Source organism: Dama dama, chromosome 11 (assembly GCF_033118175.1).
Source record: "Dama dama isolate Ldn47 chromosome 11, ASM3311817v1, whole genome shotgun sequence".
Taxonomy (NCBI): Eukaryota; Metazoa; Chordata; class Mammalia; order Artiodactyla; family Cervidae; genus Dama; species Dama dama.
Genome location: NC_083691.1, coordinates 22,591,655 through 22,597,335, shown reverse-complemented (window position 1 = coordinate 22,597,335; position 5,681 = coordinate 22,591,655). Strand labels below are relative to the sequence as shown.

Below are 5,681 nucleotides of genomic sequence, written 5' to 3'. Positions count from 1 at the left end.
AATCATCTTCACATTTTCCCTTTACCCTAATAGGCAATGTTGTATTACTGACTCTGGTGGATAAAACTGATTTTTCTCCCCCATCCCTTGTTCCTCATGAAAGAGATTCCTAAACAAAAGCCTTCCTGGTGGATTATCTGGTACCTGGATATCTTTCATCATTTTGCTGTCCTGCATGTAAGTTTTCACTAGAAGATTTTACTTCTTGCTCTATACTTTTCTACTGTAGTTCTGGAGCCCCCAAATGTATCTTCTTTCAACATGGGATGTTCAATTCAGAGACACTGAAACTCAAATCAAGTTTAAACTCAAGTTCATTTCCCCCATACCATTACCATTACAACCGTCTCTTCTCCGGCTCAGTCATCTCACTGACGCTCTTCCTGGTGTAACTGCTCAGGAGTCAAGTCAACCACCTCATTTCTTGACTGCCATTCTCAAGAGAAGATGAACCCTCACGTGATTTCTATTACAAAAGGCCTTTTCCACCTTGTCTGGAAGCGTCAGCTTGTTCCGGTGTTGGCAGAGGCTGCTGTTTCTGCCTCATGGCCCCAGCCTGTCCCAGGTTTAGATTCGGAACTCTCTAGACCGACATGCTGAGATGTGTCCACTGCTCTCATTCAATTGCTGGAGGACTCCACTATCCACAACATCAGATACAGGACCTAATGAAATGACACGTGCTGCTGGATCAACATCTCCTCCCACCAGTCTTAAAGATTAGATCCGCATTAGGTGCTCCCTTTGGGTGTTGGTAACGAGGCCGCCGCTCCCGATTGGTGTTTGCTGGAGCTGGGCGCTGGGCAAGAGACTGCAGCATCTCTTGATAATCTTCTTGTTCTTGCCGTTCATTGATATCTAGTGTGAGCTTTTTCATTCTCATCCTCTCTTCTTGTTCTGCTTGTTGCTGGTTCCAATGATTTGCAGCAAGTTGGGAAGACATGGGTACATTAAGGATCTTAAACTGTTGCTTATTGCCTTTTCTGGTTAACATGACAAACGGCATTGTGTCTGCAGACTCTGTCTCTCCCTCCCCACCACCAAGTGGGGGTCCTTTCCTTAGCTGGCTTTTGAGGTGCAAGGGAATGGCAACATCAAGCTGGTGCACTTTAACAGATTCGCCACTTCGTTGCTGAAGGTTTTCTAGCGTCATTTTATCCAGAGCTTGAATGAAGTCCTCATCTTCTACACAAGGAACATGTTTCAGTCCACCTCCTTTAATCATTACCTCAGTATTTTCTTCATCAGTTTCATTCTCTTTATTTGAATCCGTGAGATAATCTGTATTCTCTTCCTCTTCCTCCTCTCCTTCATCATCATCATTATCAGAACCGTCCTCTTCCTCTGGCTCATTCACTTCACTTTCATTTCCAGATTGTTCCTGTGTTTCAGCTCCTCCTTCTTCTTTTTTTTTTTTTTTCCAAAATTTTATTTATTTATTTATTTATTTTTCCAGTGGGTTTTGTCATACATTGATATGAATCAGCCATGGATTTACATGTATTCCCAATCCCGATCCCCCCTCCCACCTCCCTCTCCACCCGATTCCTCTGGGTCTTCCCAGTGCACCAGGCCGGAGCACTTGTCTCGTGCATCCCACCTGGGCTGGTGATCTGTTTCACCATAGATAGTATACATGCTGTTCTTTTGAAATATCCCACCCTCACATTCTCCCACAAAGTTCAAAAGTCTGTTCTGTATTTCTGTGTCTCTTTTTCTGTTCTGCATATAGGGTTATCGTTATCACCTTTCTAAATTCCATATACATGTGTCAGTATGCTGTAATGTTCTTTATCTTTCTGGCTTACTTCACTCTGTATAATGGGCTCCAGCTTCATCCATCTCATTAGGACTGATTCAAATGAATTCTTTTTAATGGCTGAGTAATATTCCATGGTGTATATGTACCACAGCTTCCTTATCCATTCATCTGCTGATGGGCATCTAGGTTGCTTCCATGTCCTGGCTATTATAAACAGTGCTGCGATGAACATTGGGGTGCACGTGTCTCTTTCAGATCTGGTTTCCTCAGTGTGTATGCCCAGAAGTGGGATTGCTGGGTCATATGGCAGTTCTATTTCCAGTTTTTTAAGAAATCTCCACACTGTTTTCCATAGCGGCTGTACTAGTTTGCATTCCCACCAACAGTGTAAGAGGGTTCCCTTTTCTCCACACCCTCTCCAGCATTTATTGCTTGTAGACTTTCATCTTCTTCAAGATTTTCTCCTTCTGTCATAGAATCTTTAGAGTCTTTGTCATTTACTAGGCCTAGTTTTATTAAGAATTCTCGTTCCAAGTCGTGTACCTGCCTGATGGATTCTTCCAGAGAATTACAGAGTTTGATCTTTGGTCTTAGCAGTTCTAGGGTGTCACTGATCATGTAGTCTATGTCAATAGGAAATGGATGGTCTTTTGTCCAAACCTCCAAACTTTTCTTCCACCAAACATAACGCTGAAAATACACTAGGAAGCAATCGAGTTTTCGTTTACTGGAACCTCTGTCAAAGTACTGGCCACAGGTATCCAAAATAGTGCACACCAGTCTAATCCTGAGAAGGTGCTCAGGAGGGTCCAGTGAACTTGGAGAGCCATCAGAGTTAACACCAAATGAAGTAAAAGAATAAAGAGTTCTAAAAATAATGGCTGATTCCACCATTCTGTAATTATAAAGTTCCCCTAAGAACTTGGCACTGCTGATACATCTCTGATTAAATTTAGGTTGATTAACCTCCATTCCTAATCGTATATCTTCTAAAACTCCATCCACAACATGGATTCCAACATCTTCCTGGTAGAGCACTAGTCCTGCTAAGAGGTTGGCTACACAGTGAATGCTGTTGTATTTCACGTTCCAGATGTTTATCATACAACAAATCACATAGTCTTTCACTTCTTGACCCTGCCAAGGCAACTTTCTCATCTGTCTCAAAACCTTCTCGGTGGTAACCTTGGAGAGATCTTTGTACAAAAGCTTCCGGACATATTCTTGAAGAGGAGGACGTTTCTTTTTCACTGTTTTTTCAGCTGGAGGTGGGTTGCAGTAGTAATATGCATTCTCCACCATTGTGACATATCTAGCATCGAGATGCATCACTTGCTTCTTTCTCATTATTTGTTCCAAAGGTACACTGGTCCTCAGGTGAGATTCCAGAGATCTGAAAAGAAATCTTCCACATGTTTCCAGTAGGGTACATGCCATTTCAACATGGTGATGGGAAAAGTCTGATAGAAGCATCTTTAAACAATGCAGTGTATCATTTTTTGTGAACATCTTAAACTTAGTGAGTTCTCCAATAAAACGAACAGTTTTGTTCTTTGTTTCAATATTGATCTGGTCCTTTTTTCGTACATGAAATCTGAAATCCCCCCTCAGCATGGAACAAAGATCCTCTGCTACATCAGACATGCAGGGATGCAATGTAGCAACCAATCTTGCATAAAATGGTAGCAAATCCAACCTTTGTCTGGGAACTATAAAGAGCGCCCGTACCAACTTCTTCCTATTTGCCTTCGTGTTCATGTTCATGCAAAAGTCCATTGCTGCCTTGTCTATCAGATCACGGTTGACACAGTTGGGTAATTGCTGGAGGAAAGCATCTACTATAAGCTTGAGATGAGATCCAGTGCTGGCTTCTTCATCCTCTTGTTCTTGCTCATCAAGAAGTTTCTTTGTAAGATCTTCAGCTTCATCTCCACCCTCTAGCTCCAATGTGTCATCATTAATTTCCAGGTTCTCCAACTCAAGCTCCAAATCATCAGGACTTGATACCTCTTTATTATCCTTAGGTTCCTTTGTCTCTTTGGAATCATCTTTGCTGGACTCTTTATTCTGACAACTTTTTTCATTATCTTTAAACAAGTTGGCTGGAACAAAAGCTTTCAAATCAATGAGGTTCTTGTAAAAATTCCAAGCATCTTCATCTTCCCATATACCACCTTCTAAGTCATATTCTCCAGGTTTACCAGGTGTAAATATATCAATTCCAGGCCCATGCTCTTCTGGTGTTGGTTTATCTTGAGGAAGATCTGGCATATTTTCATCCAAAAGGTCTGCTAAGGATTGAGAATTTGCCAATAGCTTTTGATAAGACATAGCAAATTCTTCATACTGTTTATGTCTATCTTCACTTAACTCCCCTTTAGAATGTAGAATACGCCTGTTTTGTCTCTTAGTATTCTGTAGCTCCCTGTGGTCCCTTTTCAGATGTTTGGTCAAAGACATAAAGTATTCTTTTAAAAGATTCTGGAAAGGTTGCTGTTTCTCTGGACTAATTATCTCACTAGGAGGAAAACTCAAGTTAAACTTCTCTGCAGCACTCTTTACTTTCCTTGGTACAAGTCCAGCAATATCATCTCCACAATGTCGACAAAAACTAATCACCACAGAAACATGAGTATGGGATTCTCGATCAGCATTAATAATATTTTTCAGCTGTTCATAGATTAAGGAAAGACCTTCCTTGTCAGTGAAAATCCCAACTATTGTCAATTCTGCAATGAAACGCAAATCAGTTCTTAACTTGGTAATGTTAAGTGTTTTCTCTTCTTTCCTGGCTTCAAAATGTTTTTTCCAAACTTGAAGAAGTGATGGGGCAAAGTCGGCGTAGCGCTGGTGAAAGAGCGAGCATAAGTGCACAGCACAATTCACGTCGGATATTTTTAGCTTTGCGTCCACAATAGAAGCTACAGCCTCTGCAATGTATTTGCTTAAATTTAGGCCATTAAAATCATGGGACAAGGAGTCTCTCTGTTGTTCTGTAATAGTTTTTAGTTTCTTGACAAAAGCGGTATTTTTCTTCAAACTCGAATCTGATCGGCTAAAGAAATTTTCCTCTGGTCGGTTGTCTGGAGCATTTTGGTTTTTGCTACGAAGTTCTTTCCTTAACTGATGTCGTTCCCAAGATTCCTGATGAAGCTGAAGGGATTCCTCTTTCTCTTTCCACTGGGCAGCCTCTTCTTCCTGCTGACCTTTCACCTGTTCTTCTTGCTTCTTTCTCTCCTCTTCTTCATGTTTCTTTTTTTTCTTCTTCCTCGTTTTTCTTTAATTCCTCCTCTGCCTTCACCTTTTCTTCTTCTTTTTTCTTTCGTTCCTTGTCTTCTTTTTTTCTTTTATCTTCTTCCAGTTTCTTCTTCTTATCTTCAGGGACCTTAATAACCTCCTTCTTGACGGTAAGCTTGATCTCCTCTTTTGGTTTCTCCCTGCTGCTCACTGGCCGCCTTTCACTGCAGTCTTTTTCCTTGCTGTTTAGTAAAGATTCTTTTTCTTCCATACTTGCTGGCTTTTTACGCTCAGCTGGCATTATGTTACCCAAGACAATCTCGAGCCTGTTGTCAACATTAGCCCTGGGTTTCCCAGCACCAACTCCAGCGCTCGGTCAATCAGATTTATGATTTAAGAAGAACATAAACTAACATGACTGCTGGGTTGATGATACAATTATGGGGGTGGGGGGAGGGTCGGGGCAAGGGTAGGAAAAGGAGAACAGTTAGGAGTCTATCGCAAGGTTCCAAGTACCCACCCATTATTCTTGCCTGGAGAATTCCATGGACAGAGGAGCCTGGCAGGCTATAGTCTGTGGGGTCACAAAGAGTTGGACATTACTGAATGACCAACATTTTCACTTTCAAGTAGAGGATGGTATTTTCCTGGACTAAAAGTACAGTTATATAGAGCTATAAAA

The 5,681-nt window shown here is 41.4% G+C and overlaps 1 pseudogene; it reads right to left on the bottom strand.

Annotated features, from left to right (window-relative positions):
• Nucleotides 1-586: 586 nt before the first annotated feature.
• On the bottom strand, nt 587-5,369 carry LOC133064566 (regulator of nonsense transcripts 2-like; annotated as a pseudogene).
• Between the last annotated feature and the right edge of the window lie 312 nt (nt 5,370-5,681).